At 43.1% G+C, this 23,994-nt stretch overlaps 1 long non-coding RNA gene across 2 annotated transcripts in view; it reads left to right on the top strand.

Moving 5' to 3' along the window:
• The window catches only part of LOC142070527 (uncharacterized), a 70,628-nt gene that overhangs the window by 37,215 nt on the left and 9,419 nt on the right, over positions 1 to 23,994 (top strand). Inside the window, exons 2-3 of one of the 2 annotated variants that reach the window (XR_012666387.1) lie at positions 8,525 to 8,705; positions 23,137 to 23,188. This is a non-coding gene — a long non-coding RNA (uncharacterized LOC142070527). The remainder of the gene's footprint in view (positions 1 to 8,524; positions 8,706 to 23,136; positions 23,189 to 23,994) is intronic. The other variant, XR_012666388.1, reaches the window with a different exon arrangement.

Genomic DNA, 23,994 nt, shown 5'->3' with positions numbered 1-23,994 from the left:
AATTTGCTCCGTTTTTACAGGAAAGGCTTGCTAGGGTTCTCATGGACCTAAAGTCTGAACATGAAGCTCTGCATATTCTGCATTTTACAGCTTCACCAATATAAATATCATGCAATCAGAATTCACTGGCAAATGTGGGCCCAAATCAGCATACTCCTTGTCTTGCAAGTCTCAAAGGTTTCTCTGTGCTAGGCTTACTGGTTTGGGCTACTTGTTGATGCATGAGACAGCATCAAGCATAGCTTCACTATTCCAAACTTTAACTAGCTCTGCAATGTGAATACTAAAAAAATCATTTTGTCATTAAATATTTAGGACCTGATTCCCCTCTCTGGCATTAATTGGTATAATGGAGTGATGATGAATTGGGTCCATAATGTGTCTGATTGACAAAACAAGGAAATCAATTGGTGCAGAAACAAATTGCTATATTTACAGCTCCCTTTCTGAGCAAAGATACATTTTAAAGGACTGAGACCAACACCTGGCAGTGAAGTTCTGATTAGCAGGGGATATAATCTACGGTATTCTCTGTGTCAAATTTCACCTCAGGTTGTCTGCCAGTTAGATGAGGGAAGGGTCAAGAATCTTTTGAATGCCTTAGGGTGTTATGACCTTCCAAGGCGCAATCCAGATCAGTGAGGGGTTGTCACCACCTGCCCTGCAAGCTGGGGTGCCTCACAATTCTTTGCTGCTGCAGCTCCCAATGTAGGCTTTGCACAAACAGTCAAACAGCATGCAGGTCACACCCTGAGCAGTGCTTAATTTGTGCCAGGGCTTGTCAGGGCTGAGCCCCTGCACCTCCAGTCTTGGCAGTTCATAGCCCCCACACCTCTGGTCTTGCCGTGTCAGTTATGAAAGTAAAAATATTGCTTGAGCCCTGGCACCTCTTTCATTACAAATTAAGCACTGACCTTGAGCGTCTATGTGTAGCTGCAGCCTGCCAGCACACTCCAGTCACACTGCCTGGCTTCCACCAGCCTTGGTTACTACTTGCAGGATGACCCCAACACACTCCAGTCCCAGATTCCCCCCCAAAATGTGTTCTGCACTGTCCAGCCCTTTTGCGGATAGTTCAGATATTTTAGGTCTGTTGGCCCTGTAAGGGGTCAATGTCCACCAGTTTGCTACTTTAAATAGCGTGACCACGCAGCCCAGTTTAACCACAACACTGGATTAGTTTTGATTAAAGAATAAAACAAGTTTATTTAACTACACAGAGAGATTTTAAGTGAGTACACATACAAGGCATTAACCTCAGAAATGGTTACAAGAGAAAGAAAGATGAAACACTTTCCAGTGCCAAAGCTTAACTAACTAGACTTGCTTCAAGATACAATTCCTACCACATGCCCCCAGCAACAGGGTGGACCAAATTTAAGGTCAGGATCTCCCCCAAAGTCAAATGGCTACTTCTTTTGTTGTCTTAGGTGAAAAAGAAAGAGAGACAGATAGGGAGAGATACTTGAGGTGTTTTGCCCCTCACTTTATAGTCTAGTCCCCCTTTGAAATAATTATCTAGGGGTAACCCTGAGAACAATGTTCATTCCCACTGTGAGGATGAAGACAAGGAGTCTCATAGCTGAAAGAGGTTTCATGCTGCTGTTTGCTAAAATGCAGATCAGTTTCTTCCTGCCCTTCTTCCTTGCCAAAGAATGGTGACTTGATAGGTGATTGCCCATCACCTTTGACACCCGGCTAGAGGCATCAGCTCATCCTTTGTATTTGAGAAAGTATTATTTACTCCCCAGACTTGTCTGGTAATCACATTTCAGCTTATGTTCATAACTTTTCCTAAAATGTTTCTACATATATTTCACCATGATATTATTGGCCAGTGAGTTATTAGTTTTCAAACGATACCCTCACAAGGTGTATTTTATACAAAGATTATTACAATGGTGTGTAGGGTGTAAATACAGGGGTCCATTCAGTCACAGATGTAAGTTTTAATTCCTTTGGCTCCATATCTGTTTATACAAAACTGTATAAGCCAACTTGCATACTTTGCACATATGCACATGTATGTGTTAGCATTTGCACCCACAAAACACACTAGTCTCAATGGTTCCAAATTGAGAGTGTGACTTTTTGAAGAGTGGGCTCAGGTATCTGCATCTGCAAAGTGCTGCTTGTGATAGTCTATATCCCTATGTTCACCTTTTTTTTTTACAAGACTATGATAAATTTAGTACAATGTATGTCTAGGGAGGTATCATCTGAAAACTCATATTCCACTGAACATTATTGCCCTGGTCAAATATGTGTGGCAAAATTGTATGTAATGTTAAAAAGTTCTGCTGGATAAGACATGTTCCAAGTCTGTGGAAACAGCTTCAAACCAGTTCCTCAGAGACAAAATGCAAACTGACGCCTCAGCGAGGTGTCAACAAAATCAAATGGTTAAGTGGCCATTCTTTGGCAGGAAGAAGGGTGTGAGTGAGAAATTTACATCTTGGCAAAGGAACAGCTGGAAGATCATTCTCCAAGAGGAAGAAAATTATAAAAAATGGGAACATATGCCCCAAATTATTCCTCCCTTTCTCTATATCCATGTCAGCCACAACACCTGAAGAAAAGAGACAGCTTTGAAGTGGGGGGAGGGGTCCTTGCTGAAAAGATTCCAGCCAGCGGGACTGCAAAAGCACATGGTGAGATTGAGTGAGACATTTTACTTTGAATTCACCCAGCTTGTTAAGTTAAATATTAATTGCATTTTTATTTTTTATTTTCTTGTAACCAAATCCTGACTTTTATGCCTCATTACTTGTCATCACTTAAAATCTTTTTTCCTATAGTAAACTTGTTTTATTGTTTTATCTAAACCAGTGTGTTTTGTTGAAGTGGTTGGGAACCTCCATTTGAGATAACAGGATTTGTGCATATTATTTTCTATTAAGATAATGACAGACTTTCTAAGAGCTTGTATTGTCCAGAAGAAAGAGCTGGGTAGTACGAAATGCACATTTCTGGGGGAAATGTCTGGGACTGAGAGTTTGCTTGTGTTGCTCTGTAATGTAATTCATGAGTGGCTGGTTATAACACACATATAATGCAGCTGGGAGTAATTTACAGGCTCATGACTGTGTGTGAGCAGACCAGGAGTAGTTGTTCTCGCAGTGAAGCAGTGTAAAAGGCACCCCAGGGTGGAGAATTGAGAGGAGACAGCTGTTCAACAGTCTAGATTGTACCTTGGTTAATGTCAGACTGCTGAATCCATGTGTGCCCACCATTTGCAGGGGTACCTGTGGAGACTGCAGGGAAGCCCCAATAAAAAGTTGTCTTTTGGGATTAGGCAGAAGGTGCGAGTAGTAGCTTTGGTGCATGCACTGTGACTGTTATGGTGAAAATTAGAATATAATTAGTGTCTTTGAACTCAGATATTACTCTTTCTAACAAGCTTTTCTGCATAATCTGGTCCTGCTTCCCAATTCACCAGACTCACCCAGTAACATAAAGTCTGGTTACTGATTGTTTGGAACTAAATATAAGCATAAAGTTGACCATCAAAAATGGACCCCTGTGCTGCAAAGCTGTCGATCTGTTTACAGAATGCACTATGTCCATTCTTTGATTTAAGTTGGTTGGAGAGAGGAGAATCCATTGGAAAGGAAAAGTCAATATCACTGTTCAGACACCTTTTGTCCCTGCTATTCTTTTTATTTTCTTCCTTTAGGTTTTTATTCTCTACCATTATACAGCAGTAGGGCCAAACAAACAGCTTGTCTGCTTCATTGTCTTCAAAGAGACTACTACTGTGAATGAGTCAATCAGGATTTGGCCTGCAAGATCCAGCTAACCCCCATATATATCTCAAGGAATTCAGAGTGTCTGTTTCCAGTACTGGATATTTACTCTTAATATGCATTAAGAGTTATTGAACTTTGCTTCCCTCCATTTTTACAGGTGGGGAACTGACGTAGAGAGACTAAGGGCTTGTGTACACACTGTGTGTGACAGGGTCGGGCCAGATGGCTACAGGAGAGTAATAGAAGGCAGGTATATTAGCCCCAGGTTAAGTAGGTCCCTTTTTCCTGGGTAAGGTAACAGGGAAGGTTCCAGAACAATCAGGAACCTTCTGGAGACATTTAAGACAGATTGGCTGCAGGTGTTCTAATCAGCCTATCAAGAAGCTGCTAGAATCAATTGAGGCAGGCTAATTAGGGCACCTGGGTTTAAAAAAGAAGCTCACTTCAGTTTGTGGTGCGCGTGTAAGGAGCTGGGAGCAAGAGGTGCTTGGAGCTGAGAGCGAGAACGCATACTGTTGGAGGACTGAGGAGTACAAGCATTATCAGACACCAGGAGGAAGGTCCCATGTTGAGGATAAAGAAGGTGTTGGGAGGAGGCCATGGGGAAGTAGCCCAGGGAGTTGTAGCTGTCGCACAGCTGTTCCAGGAGTTACTCTAGACAACTGCATTCCACAGGGCCCTGGGCTGGAACCCGGAGTAGAGGGCGGGCCCTGGTTCCCGCCAAACCTCCCAACTCCTGGTCAGATACAGGAGGAGTTGACCTGGACTGTGGGTTCATGAAAACGGCCACACTGAGGGCTACCATGAAGCTCGAAGGCGAGCAAATCCGCCAATAAGTGCAAGACCCACCAAGGTAGAGGAGGAACTTTGTCACATGTGCTACATCAGCGCAGCTGCACCATGTCTGGTGAACATGTGCTATGCCAACAGGAGAGCTCTCCCATTGGCATAATTACTCCACCTCAGCGATAGGTGGAAACTCTGTTGGCGGGAGAGCATCTCCCGCTGACTTAGCACTGGTGTGGACAGCACTTAGGTTGGTGGCTTTTTCACATCCCTGAGTGACATAAGTTACATAGACTTAAGCGGTAGTGTAAACAAGCCCTCTGTGACTTGTCTAAGGTTACAGAGGAAATCTGTGGCATTGCAGTGAATTGACCTTGAGTCTCCCACGTCCCAGGTTAACACCCTAACCACATGATCATCCTTCATCTCTCTAGATACCTGACACAAGTGAAATAAAAACTACAATCTGGGAGGAGGCCCCTTTAATTTTTAGTACCAAGAAACATCGCAGATAAAGAAAAAATGACAGTTGCAATAATGTATTATAAAATATGACATAATCATTATTTAACAGGATAAGCAGGGCAATAAGTATTTTTCAAATATTCAATGAACTAAATTCAATGAACAAACACTTCAGCTCAATATCCTGTATACAGTTGTCAATCAAAGTGATTTCTCATTAAATAGAAGCACTGGTAGTCACAACAGAGAAGTTAATGTTTCTTCAAATGAGAAGATAGTAGGATTTTCTCTCCTTGCTATGATTGTAATGGCAACATTCATTTCACTAGCAGGAATATTTATACCAATGCTGAAACAATCTCTTATGTGAAAATGAAAATCTCTAGTCATGTTGGGATTAAGTGTCTCTGGGTATCATGGGGAAAAAGTAATGATTTTGTTGGCAAAGCAGCTAATGTAAAAGTTGTTCTGTATCATTTTTGGACAAAGTTTTTAAGCACGAAGATATGATTTGCCATGTCAGCTCTTATGGGCTTAGACTTTTTATTATGCTTTTAACACAAAATGTGTGAGGTGAGGGGGATTACATTCAGGTAATATTAAGGTAGTGAAGCAGAAAAACAGGAACTTTGGTGTTAACAGTGAAAGTCAGGGACCATCACTGGGGATTATATTGAGTACTTGGAGGCAAAATCTGGCTCCCTGTTTTGAAATAATTTTGTATTTGCAGAGGTTGGTCTGAGAGCAGCATTTGATTAAGCACCACATGGGATGCAGTTCTTACAAAAGAGCTATTTTAGGGCTTGTCTACACATGAAAGACAATCTGGAATAAAGTAGGGCGTGAATATAAAGCAGATTAACTATTCCTAACTCATTCCAGGTGTGGATTCTCTTATTCCAGAGTAAGAGTGCCTTATCCTAATTAGCTTAATCCTCAAAAAGGATTAAGATAATTCAGAATAAGACCCTCTTATTGGCACGCTAATTCCATGTATGGACGTACTTATTCCAAAATAAATCAGAAATAGTGAATTAGGAATGATTTCACTGTAGACAAGCCTTTATTAAATGGTGTCAACCTTAATATTCCTTCCAGTGGTTCCAAGAAAGATTAATATGTAGGGTGGACAGTATGAATAATAAGAAAGCTTAAAAAAGCAGCTACAGCATGAATCCTCTTGTTTCAGGGCATATGATAAACCACTAATTAAGAGGATTAAGAAACTGGCATTTGATCACTTATCCTGCAATTGTCAATTATATTGTTTCTTGCACCATCCCCTGAAGCATCTAGTACCAGGCTCTCCCTTCTTTCACAAGCATGGCCATATCCACTAGTTTATACTCCCCTCTGCTTGTAGAAGGGAAGATCATTATTTAGGCTTAACACAGGAGTGTTAAATCTAGCTTTCTGAAGTTAGCAATAAAACTGTTCATGCTTTGAAATTGAATCCCTTCAGGACATCATATAATATAAACTCCTAGATTTTATCTGAGCTCCATTTATGAGATATTACTGCAGAAAGTGTAATTTTAGGCTTAGACATCAGGTAGCAAATGTCCAAATTACTGGGTGTTTTTTCTTTTATTTTAGCAGATACCTCCCCATAGAGGTAAGTGTAAGTCAACATCACAACTGACCAGTGGTTTAATTTAGCTACATACAAAGGTGGTGGATAAAAAGGAATAAAGTCTGTTGTGGACTGCACTGAAATGAAGCATCTAGAGGAAAAAAAACAAATCCATTAAATGTAGGTTTAATGCCAGAACTGTGACTCATGTGGATTTAATGTTAGAACTGTGAAGCTGCATCATATAGCATATAAAAACCACCTTTTAAATTGGTTGACCTTCCTTAACTAGTTACAGAGGTGTATAATTTACTTCATTTGGCCAGCATATTTGACAGTAATCCCAATGGTGATAAACTGAACACAATACCGAATGTTTGTCAGTGTTCCTGTGATCAGGAGTTTGGCAATAAATTCAAGTTAGATGGACTATAAAGAACCAAACAGAGAATACATTTTACCTGTGCTTAGGGCTTGAAGTCTGTGCTTTTTGGGAGAGCCAGCTCAGAAACACCTGTTAAATTTTCATGGGTCAGAGTCCACCTAAAAATTCCACCATCCACCCCAAAAAAAGGTATTGGTCCATATCATCCTTACTTCTATAGAAAGTGTAGGTCAACACCAGAAGTACTTCAGGATGTCTGAGGAGAGCATATTCCACTTTACCTCAACAAAACTTACCTCAGTTCTAGGCATCCTTGCCATCCCCATGGCTTCATCTATGAGGGCAGAAATAACTGCATTGAAAAGATAACAAAACCTATATTAGGTACAGTTACTTTGTCATACACACATTGTAGAGTGTGATTGGTGGTGGTGGGGCAGGGCGCCATGCATATGTAGAGAACCACTGCCGAATGCATACCTGTTCCAAGTCACCTGTCAATGCTAGCCGTGTTCTCTTTCTACTGCCACAGTGTACACTGAAGTCAAACTGCATACCGGCCAACACAGGCCTCCCTATCTTTCAGCCACTCTTGTTTATTGTGCCCAGCCCCTATCTATTCTGGGAGAGGTTCCCGCTTCCCTCTGCCATAACTACATGAGGAACGTGAATTCTCCTAGTACATAACTATGAAAATGCTCAGTTGCCCCTGCTGCTCTGCTTCCTCTTGTGATGTTAATGGCTGTCCTCATTCCTCTGCTGAGCATTACCCACCGTTTGGCCTTAATCGCTCCATTTTAAAATTTACCTGCATAAACCTACATAAATAGCAGGTTCCCTGAATCTGAACATTTCACTGTTTGCAGATGCCAGTAAAGAGGACAGAAAACTAAGAACATAACCTATGTAAGCAGGGTCTGAATGAGGTTTCCGCTGACATCTAGTGATGAGGCAGGGGAAAATACCTCAGGACCAGACGTATTTTGCATAGACACACTTACTGTGCCCAGGTGATCAGCAGACAGACGTGCTTTGTCAAAGTGCTCAATTTTGGCTGTTTTGGGTTGAAATTCACTTTAAATGCAGGGGTAATGAAATGTTTTTATCCTTACTGTATGAGTAAAAGGCAGCAGAACTGTACTTAGAATTCCCTGATTGAGGGGGCCACCCTAAATTTAACCTCACTTGCTAAACGGGGTTGGGATGCCAAATCCAAATAGAGGTTGGACTTTTGTTTAGAGTCCTAGGTACTGCCGGTGTTTAAAGCCAGAGCTGATCAGACTCGGTTGAGAGTCCTCATTTCTGCCCATTGATTACTGGAGCTGAAGTCACTCATGACCAGGGCTAGGGGCTGAGCCTAGTGCTGGTGTGGGGACAGTGATGCAATGAAAGGCAGTGCAGAGGTAGTAGTGAGGTTCCCTATTGCCTGGTGAAACCAGTAAGAACTGGCCTAAGTGGTGGAATCTCAGAACACAGCATTGTGGTGGCACATGGAAAGCAGTGCCAAAGGCAGCAGAGATAACGGCAGCACCAGCAGAGGCTTTGCTTGACCCTTTCTTTTTTAAGGATGGGAAGTGAACCCACGTGAACACACTCCTGAATGCTGGGACTTCACTGACTTTGGACAACCCAACTGTGAGTGGCAGAGGGAAAGTGGAGCACTCTGTTAAAGGGACATTTGTACACTGGACTTTTGCACTGCCAGGTGGGAAACTGAGGCAAAGGACACTGCCCAGTGTGCTGTGAGGTGGGTGTTTAATGATGGTTTGCATGCTTTTGAATCATTGTTGCAGTGTTTTTCCAAATTAATAAACGTTTTCTTCTGTTATACACAGATGCAATGCTTGTGAGTGAGGAAGTATTGCCTCTGAGAGGCACCCATGGTTGGTGTTTAATTTTCCCAGATGGCTCGGTGGGGGCTCGAACTAGTTCTATTTTGTAATGTTAAGAGGACCCTTTAGATATTGAACCCAGCCCTTGTTGCTGCTGCCACCCCCTGGCAGAAAAGTTACATGTATTACAGATCAAAGGTAAATTCAGCAACAAAAATCTAAATGAAAAATAACAGCTCTGTGTATCTTTCTCACAGCAATAGAATTATTAAAATATTCATCTTCCCAAGCTTCTGTTTTCAATTAAAAACCTTATTCAAAGCCCACTCAGGTCAAAATGGCCCAGTTCCTCAAAAAATTTAGGCACCGAACTCTCATGAATTTCAAAGTAACCTAGGTGCCTAAATACCTTTGAGGATCTGGGCCTATGAGTCTTTCTGTATCTTTTCACCTATAATTACTTTGGTTTTGCTAAAAAGAATTATCTAAGTATTCTTTTATGAAACACCAGGACTTTGAGTGTGTCCCTTCCCACCTCCTCCCCCCACCCGTTTAGATAAACCAAATTCATTTTTAGTGACACTGCATTGAAGGCACAGGCCTTATATTTGAATAGATGACAAATACTGCAAGCCTCACAGCATCCTATCAAATAACTCAATCTTACCTTTCCTTCTCAACAGTTAAGCTGATTTTGTGTCATGCTACCTAAGCATGAGACTTTTACAGTCCAAAGAGTGACAATTATTGTGTCAAACTGTACGTAAAAACATTGTAGATTAATGATTTCCTGGGCCAGGACTATGATTATCAGAGTCTTTTCAATGACATGGAGCACTCAGAGCATGTCAAAAGGAAAAATTACATGGTCTTTTATTCACGAACATCAAAGAAAAATTACCCCTATTGTAGGTGGAAAAATAGCTGCATAGTCCCAAGTGACAGATTTCAATATTCATCTGGTAGATTCAGTTGCTTTGGTGGCACTTCTGGAAGCAATAGTATGTGTTTCAAGTGTCTAATTTTTGGGAAGTATTAAAAGAAATGAGATCCATGACCATTTTCATATATAATCTTCTCATTTCACCTTTTCAAAGGAAAGGTGACCCTTTGACTCTTTCCTGCATTACATTCTCTTGTAGTACAAAGATTATCACCAGCTATTCATTTATATTTGACACAGATCATGAAATATTAAAGAGGTACATTACTTTGTTACTGTAGGTGAATATATTCTTTGCTACTGTACTGAAACCTGACATTTAAAAGTGTCACGCTAGGTAATGTAATTACTTATTGTTAGTATTACAGTAGTGCCTAGAGGCCAGGGCCCCATCATGCTAACAAAGAAATTGATTGCAAGCTCTTGAGGAGAGGGACAAGATATACAAATATAGACAACAGGTGGATACAGACAGACCGAGACTGAGACATGATCACAAGGAAACAGTGAGACATAATACTGGTCATCATGAAAAACAGTGGCCACAGCAAACTGGCTGCCTATCCAGTCACAACTTTTGTATGCATCTTGGCAGAGAAGAAATTTAAAGGAGGAATTTTAAGGAGAACAATGAAGTGGCTATGTGGATAGTTATGGGGATCTTCTGCCAGGGGAGGCAGGGGAGAAAGCACCAATGTGCTAGTAGGAAAAATTTTAAGTAGGTGATCAAACCTGGCATCACTGGTGGAACAAGGTGGGCTTGATGTCTTGAAAGCATAAGAGATGTTAGGTAGGGTAGAGATAAGCCACAAAGGGCCTTAAAAAGCAAGACAAGTAGTATGAGTTTAATGTGGAGGAAAAGGGGTAGTAGTGGAGGGATGCAAAGACAGGTGATGTGGTTGAAGCAGCAAGCCAGGAAAATGATAAAATGCAACATCATTTTAAATGGATATAGGTGTGGGAAGATGCGATTTGTCAAGGCCAGAAAGGAGAACGTGACAATAACTGTGATGAAAGATGAAGGTCTAGACAGATTTTGCTGTGTGAATGAAGGAGAAAGAAGAGAAGAAAGGCTGGATCTTAGAAATCTTACACAGGAAGAAGTGCCAGGATTTATACATGGTCAGGATGTGAGGATCTAGACAGAGGGCAGACTTGATGATGATGATGCCCAGGTTATGAGCCTGAGTGACAGGGAGGATGGTCTACAGCAACTGAGAAAAGAGGAAAGGGAGAGGTCTTGCAGAGGGAAATGTTAAGAGCTCTGCTTGTTGAGTTTCAGAGTAGCAGCCGTGTTAATCTGTATCCGCAAAAAGAAAAGGAGTACTTGTGGCACCTTAGAGACTAAGAAATTTATTTGCGCATAAGCTTTTGTGAGCTACAGCTCACTTCATCGGATGCATTCAGTGGAAAATACAGTGGGGAGATTTATATACACAGAGAACATGATACAATGGGTGTTACCATACACACTGTAACAAGAGTGATCAGATAAGGTGAGCTACTACCAGCAGGAGAGTGGGGGGGCGGGAAGGGGAAAGAAACGTTTTGTAGTGATAATCAAGGTGGGCCATTTCACAAGTTGACAAGAATGTCTGAGGAACAGTGGGGAGTGGAGGGGGGAAATAAACAAGGGAAATAGTTTTATTTTATGTAATGACCCATCCACTCCCAGTCTTTATTCAAGCCTAAGTTAATTGTATCCAGTTTGCAAATTAATTCCAATTCAGCAGTCTCTCTTTGGAGCCTGTTTTTGAAGTTTTTTTGTTGAAGAATTGCCACTTTTAGGTCTGTAATCGAGTGACCAAAGAGATTGAAGTGTTCTCCGACTGGTTTTTGAATGTTATAATTCTTGACGTCTGATTTGTGTCCATTTATTCTTTTACGAAGAGACTGTCCGGTTTGGCCAATGTACATGGCAGAGGGGCATTGCTGGCACATGATGGCATACATCACATTGGTAGATGTGCAGGTGAAAGAGCCTCTGATAGTGTGGCTGATGTGATTAGGCCCTATGATGGTGTCCCCTGAATAGATATGTGGATACAGTTGTCAACGGGCTTTATTGCAAGGATAGGTTCCTGGGTTAGTGGGTCTGTTGCATGGTGTATGGTTGCTGGTGAGTATTTGCTTCAGGTTGGGGGGCTGTCTGTAAGCAAGGACTGGCCTGTCTCCCAAGATCTGTGAGAGTGATGGGTCGTCCTTCAGGATAGGTTGTAGATCCTTGATGATGCATTGGAGAGGTTTTAGTTGGGGCTGAAGGTGATGGCTAGTGGCATTCTGTTATTTTCTTTGTTGGGCCTGTCCTGTAGTAGGTAACTTCTGGGTACTCTTCTGGCTCTGTCAATCTGTTTCTTCACTTCAGCAGGTGGGTATTGTAGTTCTAAGAATGCTTGATAGAGATCTTGTAGGTGTTTGTCTCTGTCTGAGGGGTTGGAGCAAATGCGGTTGTATCGTAGAGCTTGGCTGTAGACAATGGATCATGTGGTGTGGTCTGGGTGAAAGCTGGAGGCATGTAGGTAGGAATAGCGGTCAGTAGGTTTCCGGTATAGGGTGGTGTTTATGTGACCATCGCTTATTAGCACTGTGAAAAGAAAAGGAGTACTTGTGGCACCTTAGAGACTAACCAATTTATTTGAGCATGAGCTTTCGTGAGCTACAGCTCACTTCAAACCTATTAGCACTGTAGTGTCCAGGAAGTGGATCTCTTGTGTGGACTGGACCAGGCTGAGGTTGATGGTGGGATGGAAATTGTTGAAATCATGGTGGAATTCCTCAAGGGCTTCTTTTCCATGGGTCCAGATGATGAAGAAGTCATCGATGTAGTGCAAGTAGAGTAGGGGCATTAGGGGACGAGAACTGAGGAAGCGTTGTTCTAAGTCAGCCATAAAAATGTTGGCATGCTGTGGGGCCATGCAGGTACCCATAGCAGTGCCGCTGATTTGAAGGTATACATTGTCCCCAAATGTGAAATAGTTGTGGGTGAGGACAAAGTCACAAAGTTCAGCCACCAGGTTTGCTGTGACATTATCGGGGATACTGTTCCTGATGGCTTGCAATCCATCTTTGTGTGGAATGTTGGTGTAGAGGGCTTCTACATCCAGTGGCCAGGATGGTGTTTTCAGGAAGATCACTGAGGGACTGTAGTTTCCTCAGGAAGTCAGTGGTGTCTCGAAGATAGCTGGGAGTGCTGGTAGTGTAGGGCCTGAGGAAATACTGCTGTGACCTTTTGCAGCCACTGCTTGTTTTCCCTAACCTACGTCACAATGCATTCCCATCAGTCAGTGCAGGTCTCTTGGGCCCAGAAGAAATGTTCCACCATCTGCAGCTACTCCATTAATGCCACCCACCACCTTGAATTATTTTTCACGGTGCCTCTCAGCAGACTGTCCATGAAGGAATCATCATTTACCCCATTGTTGAGGGTCTGCAAATACAGGAAAATCATGTCTTGCATTTACAACATTCATGAGAATAGTACAGAGCTCTGCTGGCTCCATGCTTCTGCCAGAGATAGCAGAGATCAAAAAGTGCCATGCAGATTTGTGGGATTTTTTTTTTAAAAAAAGGCATGAAAATTATGGGCTGGAGATCCTTGACTAGTCATTTCTATCTCACAACACATTGCAAAAATTTCCCCAAAGGCCTTGTGCTGGACAGTGGCACATGGAACCTTGGGATACCTACTTGTGGCGCACAGCACTTGGTGGTGACAGAAGTACTCCTGGTGAGTACATGCAGTGCCAACAGAAGCAGCCACGTATGCATGTGCCTGAGTGACATACAAACTTCAGTGGCTGTATGTGAACATAACTTGTGTTGTCACACTCCTACGGCCCACCCCCCTCAGCGGATTCCCTGGGAAAGCAGATCAGCACTGCATGTTGCTAACGCTGTTGCAAGCATCACAAAGCATTTTGGGGAAGGTGAGAAGTGTGAGCGGATAGTGGAAGATTCCTTTGCAGGCTGCGAGATCCCAAAGGGGGAAGGAGGAAGAGAGCAGAGAACGGGTTAACTCAACACTGCAGCTAGCAAACTCAGTCCGATGATAAGATGCTGGCCCTAGTCCAAGGTCACGGCACTAGACAAAAAGTCTGCAGCGGTGTTTATCTCACCCAGCCACAGCCAGCCATGAGAAAAGAAAAAGTACACTGACCCAGGGTTGCCCATTCTTGAGAGTGTGTTCCTTTTTTCAGTCTTGCCACTCCTGATCCCTCATTCTCACAGTTCTTGGAAGACAGACCAGTCCTTGCTTACAGACAGCCCCCCAACCTGAAGCAAATACTCTCCAGCAACCACACACCACACAACAAAAACACTAACCCAGGAACCTATCCTTGCAACAAAGCCCGATGCCAACTCTGTCCACATATTTATTCAGGTGACACCATCATAGGACCTAATCACATTAGCCACGCCATCAGAGGCTCGTTCACCTGTGCATCTACCAATGTGATATATGCCATCATGTGCCAGCAATGCCCCTCTGCCATGTACATTGGCCAAACCGGACAGTCTCTACGCAAAAGAATAAATGGACACAAATCTGACATCAGGAATCATAACATTCAAAAACCGGTAGGAGAACACTTCAACCTTTCTGGCCACTCAGTAAAAGACTTAAGGGTGGCAATTTTGCAACAGAAAAGCTTCAAAAACATTCTTCAACGAGAAACTGGTGGGCTTCAATTAATATGCAAACTAGATACAATTAATTTGAGACTGGGAGTGGCTGGGTGATTACGCATATTGAATCTGTTTTCCCATGTTAAGTATCCTCACACCTTCTTGTCAACTGTCTAAATGGGCCATCTTTATTATCACTACAAAAGTGTTTTTCTCCTGCTGATAACAGCTCATCTTAATTAATTAGGCTCTTACAGTTTGTATGGCAACTTCCACCTTCTCTGTATGTATATATCTTCTTACTATATGTTCCATTCTATGCATCTGATGAAGTGGGCTGTAGTCTCTAAGGTGCCACAAGTACTCCTCTTCTATTTCTGGATCTGTGGGCTGAGCTCAGCCCAGCCCTCCAGCACAGGAACACCAGAATGAGAGCTGCACTGACAATAGAGAAGCAGGTGGCAATCACTCTCTGGCAACTTGCAATGCTGAATTGCTGCTGCTTAGTGAGAAATCCTCTTGGAATTGGAAAATCCACACTGAAGACCCCTGTCATACAAGTGTGTAGGGCCATGAATTGCATAAATAGCAAATTATGTAGCATGAATACACCCAGCAGAAGTCATGGCAAACTAGTTTGCAAGCAACGCATGAGCTAAACATTCTTCAAATAAACTCTAAATCAGATAATTTCAGATGAATGACTTTTTGGAAATATCAAACTTTTGGAAGATAGTTCTTGAATTAAGTATTCCCCAGTTGTGGTGCTCCTAAGATGCTTTAGAGTAGGGCTCCAGCTTGCTCCTAAGGCGCTCATAAACATGTGTACTCAACGGTTCATTGTGCAGCTAAGTTAGCCATGCAAGCATACGCAGCATCACCTTTCCTAGCTGCATTCTTTACAAGCTGAGTGAAAAAAGTCCGCTGTGCTTGCACCTCATGGAGATGTTCAACTCATAATTTGACCGATTCTAGTAAAAACTAGAGTATTGAGAAGCATGTCTGAATGAGGGCTATTGCTACTCCAAAATTCATTTTTCATGTCTCACTGCGTTTTTTTTACAATGGGAAAGCTCTCCTTTCTTTTCACTCCCTTCATCCTCAAGAAAGGCTGAGCACTTTATTTTTCATATAACACCTTTGGGAAGAGACCGGCTGAAAAATCTTTCAAAACTTTCACCTTTTGGGCAAATTATTGGTAACTGAGAGCTAGAATCAAAATAGTTGCAGCTTCTATTGTAATACCTGAGGCAATATGCATAAACCAGAAATCTTGTCAGCTGCGAGATGTGAAATGTTCAGAAAGAGAAAACCATCTCTCCCGTACTGTAATTTACACACATCAGTCTCTCTCCAGATGAGTGTTGATGGGATATATATTAGGTGTTCAGATATTTTTCCTTTCCATCTTCTGCTAGCACATTCACACTGCATAACATAACAGAGGAAAAAAACTTGAAGGGGCAGAAATGATTGTGGTTGACGTTATGCATTTTTCATCGTGGAAATATAATGATTCTGTGAGATGCTTGATTGTGAAGAGCCACAATATTACATACCCTCGTTGTAAATCTGATCTACGTCAGCCGACCCAAAGAGGTGTGAAGCTTGTGTCAGACCATTTCTTGAAGAGAGGCAGAAGATACGGTATGTTCACATGCAGGTGGATTTACAAAACAGAATGAGGAAAAAGAGCGTTCTGATAGTGCTTTACATTTTTATCATTAGGCCCAGTAATCAATGACACAGATATAATATAAAGCTAACCTTTAGTACACATTCTTTGAAGTCATTTGAGTTTGTGCCATTTCATATTTAACCATTTACTTTGATCTTGCTACCACATTCTTGATGTGCCCGAAACTCCCATTTAAGTCGATGGAAGTTTGGAGTGTGCAAGCAATACAGGACTGGACCCTTTGAAGGTTAGGGATTAAAGACCAGCTTTTGAGTAATGTATTTGTGCAGGCAGAATAACTGGGCATTTGAAGTCTAAACTTACACTATAAGAAAATGAATATTAACAGAAGCATTTTCACTGCTCTCTCGATAAGTGACTGCTTTAACACTGTTTAAGTGATGAACTTGTTAGTACTTAAACTTACTTGATTTCGATGGAAGTTAGGAGCCTGAATACCTTTGTGGATCTTGGCCTCACTATTTTTTTAAATGAAAACATAGATTTGCATGTAATTACAGGACTCCAGGACCAGATGCTTCAGAGGGAATGAACAGAACAGGGCAGTTTACTGAGTGATCCATCCCCTGTAGTCTAGTCCCAGCTTCTGGCAGTCAGAGGTTTAGGGGCATCCAGAGCAGGGGTTGTGTCCCTGACCAGCTTGGCTAATAGCCATTCATGGCCCTATCCACGAACTTATCTAATTCTGTTATACTTCACAACGCCCCCTGGCAATGAGTTCCACAGATTGACTGGGTGTTATATGAAGAAGTACTTCCTTATATTTGTTTTAAACCTGCTGCCTATTAATTTCACTGGGTGACTTGTGGTTTGTGTGTAATGTGAACGTGTAAATAACACTTCCCTATTCACTTTCTCCACACCATTCATGATTTTATAAATCTCTATCATATCCTCCGTTAGTCATCTCTTTTCTAAGAGGAACAGCCCCAGTCTTTTAAATCGGTCCTCATATATAAGCTGTTCTAGCCCCCTAATTATTTTTGTTGCCATTGTCTGTACTTTTCCCAATTCTAATGTCTTTTTGTGATAGGGCGACCAGAACTGCATGCAGTACTCATGCTTCGAGGTGTGTGAAAAGCATGGATTTATATAATGGCATTATGATAGTTTCTGTTTTATTATCTATCCCTTTCCTAATGGGTAATGTTTTTAGTTTTTTTGACTCCTGCTGCACAATGAACAGATATTTTTAGAGAACTATCCACAATGACCCCAAGATCTCTTTCTTGAGTGGTAACAGCTAATTTAGACCCCATCATTTTGTATGTATAGTTGGGATTATCTTTTCCACTGTCCAAGTAGATTATATTAAGCTTTTCTGAACCGTGAACATTCATCTGAAAATTGTTTGATCAAAGTAGAAATTCCATAAACAGGAAATAAAGAGTCCAAACCAATTCCTACAGACAATTTGCTATTTATTTGTTACTAGTCACTAGACAGTTTATTTTTCTTTTCTTCTTCTTCTATTATGGCATTTAATTTAGAAAAATTAAATCCTTCAATACAAACATTACTGAAAGATACTCTCAGGTTGTGAATCAAATAGAAATAGAGTTTTAATAAAGCAAATGTAACATAAAGTATAAAACTGTTGCTGTGTTATAACACAAATAATTACATATTTTACTATTATTTATTAAATGTTAGCTTCCAGAGGTGTGGTAGGCTCTTCACAGAAAACAGCGAAGTTAGGATCCCTACCTCAGTGAGCTTCCAATCTGCCAACACTTAACTTTAAGCATGAGCATAATCTCATTTACTTACTTCCAGTGTTTATTTTCCAGCTTTATTTGTTCATCAAAGTGTTTTCTGAATCAGGGCATAAGGCTCAGATCTGGCAAAGACTTATGTACATGATAGACTTTAAACACATGAATTCCCTAGAGTACAACACCTCACAGGTGCCTATGCACAGCATAGTATTGTTAGCTGGGCATAGGTAGATTTATAGGAGAATGCCTCCCTCTTCCTCTTAAACACTTCCTCCACCCTTGCTAGTAACCTGCTCCAACCTTGAGGTATTCAAAGCCTTAGCAGCATCTGGTCTGGATTTATACTGGGGCCACAGTCTGAGTGGGTGAAGTGCCGGCAAGTTGCCCAATGGTGCTGGCCATCTGGGCTTGCCCCTCTTGAAGGAGATGAATTTTTATGAGAAATTCCCTCTTACTCAGCTGAGAAAGCCAGATATTAGGCTGCCCAAGTAGCTTGCAGGATTTCAGAAGCTGAACTGGATTTAATTGGTGTTGGTTCTGCTTTGAGCAGAGATCTCTTCCAACCCTAATCTTCTATGATTCTATGAGGTCTGGCCTTGATTTGTCTTTGCATTAGATCCCCAAACTCTACCCTAAACATAACCTGAATACAGCCTTCTCAACCCATCTCTAATTTTGATTCCATTTTAGAGCATGCAACAGGCTGCAATTCTGTCAGTCAGGATCCCAGCCCTTCTACTGACAAAGCTATTATCATATGCAAGGAACATTTGGAAGACAAAGGCGTAGCTTATCAGTGTTCTTCAATTTCATAGCCTCATGAGATGTTGAGAGAATACTGGTGTCCCTAGTCACTCAGTGGGCTGGTAGCAAGTTGTCTGGGTGAGAGCTGGTGATTTTACATAAATAATATTTTTCTTTTTAAAAATAAACTTGGATTATGGCCCAGCATTTCCCAGTAGTTAGTGAGTCCCAGTGCCTTAATCTTTTGGTGTCTCAGAGGGTGTGCCTACGAAGCATACAGCAGCCTGGGACAGGGAGTTTCAGATCCCGGGTCTACAGACGAGGGCTCACGATAAAAATAGCAGGGTAGACATTTGGGCTTGTGCTGCAGCTTGGGCTCTGAAGCCCATCCCTCACTCTAGGCTTTAGAGCCCAACCCTGAACACCGGCTCAGCTATTTTTAGCACCACAGCATGAGCCCCACGAACCAGAGTCTGTAGACCCAGGCTCTGAGACCTGCTGCTCCCCGGCAGGAGCGCCGGGCGGATGGGAGTGGGTCAAGCCCCCGCGCCCTGACCCCATTTCCCTGGCAGGAGCACCGGGGTAGGGAGGAGGACTGCAGGCAGAAGAGGTGAGAAGGGCCCCCCACTTGCTCTGGCCCAAGGGCCCTGAAAGACCCTAATCCGCCCCTGCTCAGGGCAGTGATTGCTGTGACTTATTTTTTTCCCTGTACTGAACGTTGCAGGTGACAAATGGCAGTAGAAAAGGCCCGAGCTCTCAGCTGCTAACAGCTACCCAGAGGCTATCATAGGAGGATAATTTCAAATAGCTGATAAGCTATCCTGTGCCTAAAGTATGATCAGATAGTACTGTTGTAAGCACTTGGGGAATTACAAACTCAGGGCTCGTCTATGCTGGCAATGTTAAAGTGCTGGTGCGGCAACACTCTAATGCGGCTTGTGTAGTCGCGGCCGAGCGCTGTGGGGGGGCACTGTCCACACTGGCGCTGTACTGTGCTGAAACTTGCTGCCCTCAGGGGGGTGTTTTTTCACGCCCCTGAGCGAGCAAGTTGCAGCGCTGTAAAGTGCCAGAGTAGAGAAGCCGTTAGTCCGAGGGCATCATTCAGAGCTTCTGGTGCTACCACCTGGGAGGCAGCATTACGGTGGGGGCGAGCGGGAGAAGAGAGAAACTATTTATTCAGGGAATACTTGTAATAAAGAAAGATGTCTCTTTCCCCATGCAAGGAACCGACTTTAGTTTGCTTTGGTTAGAAATTAGTGCTATTACTTAACTATGTGGAGCCAAGAGGATTTGCCTGAGTCCATACAGCAGGTCAATAGCAGAGGTAGGAGTAGAACCCAGGTCTCCTGATACCCAGTCCCCTGCCGTGAATGCTAACCTATCCTGACCCCACTATAAACTGGAAAAGTTACAGAATCCCATCCGGCCACATCTGTGGGTAGCTCTTTTCATTTCATGTTATTTCTTTAATGAGGTGCTGGACACATTTTAAACACTGTTATAGACTTTGAGAAGAAATCGGGAGAGCGAAAAAAGCTGTTCTGTACTGCTGCCTTTTTTTAACTAGATGGATACGCCTTGGGAAGTTAACACGACTTGACATATTATCTTGAAAGATTATGGAGAAACATTACATTCCCCGTGGTATGACTCAAAAGACTTATTTCAATCCTGATTTTGACCTCACTTCAGTCAACTTGCCAGCTTTAAACTGCTCACTTTGACAAATCTAGATACAATCTGCCTGAGGTTACACTGCAGTGATTTCGTGCTTGAGTAGAATGTTTCTGTACAGGCAAATCACATGAGGCATGTGGGTGATACAATGGCTCAGATGTGAAATGATCTTACTACTTTAACATTTTCCTAATTTTTTTAAAATGTATCATTTCTGTAAGTCAGATTGGCCTAGATGCTCCAAATTTGGTTTGATCATGGGGAGAACTGGTGTCCTTGGGTACTTTTTGGGGAAGTGGGACAGGGCAATATTTAGAATTTCACCCACCCATACATTATGAACCCCAAGGATTTTGTAACTCCACATGGACCTCAACAGGGAGTTTGCAAAGTCATCATGACCCCAGTGCAGGAAGTAATAGGCCAAGGAAGCACATGGAAAGGCCTCAATAGACTGGGAAGGAGAAAGAAACAGGGGAGGCTGAGCTGGAGAGGGAGAGGGAGAAGCCACACAGCAAAAAGAACAATTCAACCTGATGCATTTTGTAGTCTCTCCTGTTATTTCCACACAGTCTGCAAGTTCTGGCCATGCTAACAGCAATACTATTAAACTAAAAAAATTCCCAAGGAGAAAATGCTTCACGAAGCGGTAGTTTTGAACATCTATCAGTCACTTATGAGGAACGTCACTTGAGAGAACATTGCATTTTTTTCAAAAAAAAGTCACAAATGTTGCTAGTAAGCATTAGATTAGGATGGCACAGACATCCCCCTGCACAGGCAATTCCACTCTGTGGCCTAATGGAGAAAGGAAAGAGCCCATGGCCCCACCTCTTACCTGCCCCTTATAGACTCCGTTTTCTTGCTCTTTCGTCTTTTTCAATCAATCACCTGCGGTGTGGTTTCTGCTCACACTTCAATTTTAACAGTCCTGGAAGGAAAAAGAAACCCACTATCCATGAAAGGAAGCCAGCTGGGAGCAATACTTACAAAATAAAAGCAAGTTAAGATGATTCATTTCAAACAAGCCATACACAAGAGAGCTCACTGGAGAGTCTGAGCAAACAACTCAAGTTGAAATATTATCTTTGCCAGTTACACGTCTGCCTCCAGATGCCTTGGCAGCATTCTCAGGCCACCTCATAGTTTCTTGTTCACATTTATCCCTTGAAGGGGTTTTAGGTTGGAGGAAAGGGGATCCTGCTTCAAATAGCAATGAAGCTAAAGTTGATGCTACGCCTGATCAGGTGCCTTTGCAAACAACTTGCTCCTTAGACTATGCAGGAATGGCATCTTTTTACTTCCAGCTGTGCCCAGCCCCAGTGTGCAATCAGAGCCAAGCTGCAAGGGCATCAGTTAGGTAGGGCAGAGGGTGGCTGCCACCTGCCTCGGAGTTTCATACAGGAGGTGGGCTCCCAGGCTTAACTGCTCAGCATTAGTGTGGAATGTGAGTTCTGCAGAGAGGTGCTTCTCCCAGGTTGTGTCCTTGGGGCAGGGAGTCAGTGTTTTGTTTACAAACAGAGGCAGGGTGATTAAGATAAGAAAAGGCTGGTAATTAAATTTAAGGATCTGGAAGTCCTTACATCAGTGGTGGGCAACCAGCTCCCATTGGCTGGGAAAGGGGAACCGCAGCCACTGGGAGTTGCGGGGGGCTGTGCCTGCAGAGAGTCAATGTCAACAAAATGACTTCTGGCTCACAATCAGATTACCCTGATGGGCTGCAGGTTGCCCACTACTGCCTTAGATGAACCTGTAAAATAGGAACCCCTCAGGGTAAGGGGGTTTGAAGAGAGAACACAGGGGACTAAGAAGAAATACAGCCAAGCCCGCTGAGCCAACGTTACATTCAGAAAAGAGGAAGATGTGAGGGGCATAAGTGAAGTAAGGGGCCAAAACCCAGGGAAGGGTTAGCAGTGGTACAGAGACATTCCCACTCTGCCTGTGGTACTCATGTGGCCCCATCACTGTCGTATCTGAGCACCTCACATCACAGCCCTTTGGCGAGGTAGAGCAGTGCTGTTATCCCCATTGTACAGATGGGGCACTGAGGCACAGAGAGACTAACAGCCAGATTTTCAAAGGTATTTAGGCACCTCATGGGATTTTCAAAAGCACTTAGAAGTTTGGTGCTTTGTAAACCACATTAGATGCCCAGCTGCATCTTTGGGTGCCTAAAAACCTTTGAAACTCTGTCCCTAAGGCACTGACCTGAGGTCATACAGGAAGTCCATGGGAGAGGGGAAGTAGAACCCAGGTTTCTCAGGGCTAGCTCCCTATTAACTGAACCAGCCTTTCTCTTGGCTTTCATGCTGCAAAAAAGAGGCCTCTGATGAATGGGAGCAAAACCAAGAAGGCCAGTTCTCTGAGACTCTAGCACACGGTCCCAGATGACTGGGAACAATGTCATGATTGACAGTATCAAAAGCAGCACAGAGGTCAGGCAGGATGAAGAAAGAAAGAGAATGTGAGTCAGATGAGAGGAGAGCACTTAATCGCCAAGGGGTGGCAGGTTCTGCCCCAGGCTGAGTTGTACAGCAATGCCTGCCATGCAATTTTAGATTTTAACTGAAAACCATTTTTTTTTCTGAATTTGAGAAAGGAAGGAATGAGAAAGTGTCATACGAGTATCAGATATGATTATACATCCAATTCTTAGGGTTTCAGCTGTACACAGGCCAATTCCAGAACAAAGAACAGAAATTGCATCCACAGAGCCCACAAAGTCGACCATTATTGTCATGATTTGTGTTATTCACTGCGCACAATCTGTGCGCTCAGCACTGTTCAGAATATGCCAGAAAATATAGTCCTTGAGCCAATGCATATAAGATGTGTAACTCTGGATAAGATGGCTCAGATACTTAAGTATGAAGTGTATAGTTATTGACCACACATGTTATGACATGTTCACTGTGATGTTAATATCTAGACTTTGACAGGTGTGGCTCCACTAATTCGGTGCCTGGACCCTGGAGAAGATGCACATGTAAGGTGAGGTGGTGGCCTTGGGGGGAATAGGGGTAGGTGGGAGGGGGCAGTGGGGTGAGAAGAGGGGGTGAGGGGAATTTGGGACGTACAGGGCTGCGGTGGCCAGAGAAAGAGGTGACTTTCCCCAGCTCCGGGGCTGCGGCTGCCGGGGAGAGATGGCCCTCCTTCCCAGCCTCTCCCCCGTCACAGCAGCTGCTTCCCCACAGAGGGGTGGGGGGAAAACCTCCTTCCTCTTGCTGTTAGTGGCTAACTATGAATGTCCCAGCCATTGGGGTTTCCCTTGTTTTTCAGGATCCTCCACTGATACGGGTCAGTTTCACCCAGCCCTTTATTGACCCCATTCATCCAACTTCAGACAGTTACATGACAACCTCCTCATGTCCCCTGCTCTGCCCCAAGAACAGCTTTTAATCCTTTACACCCTGTTCATAAGAATGCAAAGCACAGAAGGAAACTGAGGCACTCATGGGAATCATAAAAATATTACCAAAATCCGCACTTTGACACATGGCAAAGGCAGGGCATCCAGGAAGAGGGAAGATTGGAAGAGGGGGGAGACAAGGGAGAAATGGAGCGGGTCTGAGAGTCACTGGTGTAAAGGCAGAAGGTGAAGCTGTGTGATTAGATGAGATCATCCAGGGAGAAGAGGAGAGAGCCAAGGAGTGAGCCCCATGGAAAGAGCCAGGAAGAGGAGGACACTGAGGAATCACTGAAAGATGCTAGTCCATGGATCATTCACACAGTATTACCATTGGAAAGAAGTTAGGGCAAAAGCATTGCAGTACAGCGTACCAGAACAGCTTGGCCAA

This window comes from Caretta caretta, chromosome 1 (genome assembly GCF_965140235.1).
Source record: "Caretta caretta isolate rCarCar2 chromosome 1, rCarCar1.hap1, whole genome shotgun sequence".
Classification (NCBI taxonomy): Eukaryota; Metazoa; Chordata; order Testudines; family Cheloniidae; genus Caretta; species Caretta caretta.
Note: the sequence above shows the minus strand (reverse complement) of the source record. Positions and strands in the feature narration are given on the sequence as shown.